The following is a 251-nucleotide window of genomic DNA, read 5'->3' as shown; positions in this document are numbered from 1 at the left end:
CAAGGAGCATCCACTAGTCCCCTGAGCTCCCAGCCCCGTAGGCTAACGATGCTGATGATGCTAATGAAGCAAACCCAGTTTACAAGGTACAGCTTGGCCTGGGGTTGGCGCGTCCCCATTTACAGGGCATGAGTGTGCCTGCAAATCCAGAGCAGCAGGAAAGACTGATTTCTCCCCGAGGAGCCTCTGGCAGAAAGGAGAGGCAGAGAGAAACTTTTCCCTCTGACACAGGATGTGAAGGGGACAGTGGC

This window comes from Apaloderma vittatum, unplaced genomic scaffold (genome assembly GCF_000703405.1).
Source record: "Apaloderma vittatum isolate BGI_N311 unplaced genomic scaffold, ASM70340v1 scaffold29175, whole genome shotgun sequence".
NCBI classification, from domain to species: Eukaryota; Metazoa; Chordata; class Aves; order Trogoniformes; family Trogonidae; genus Apaloderma; species Apaloderma vittatum.
The sequence above is the reverse complement of the archived record's forward strand: the minus strand, read 5'-3'. Positions refer to the sequence as shown.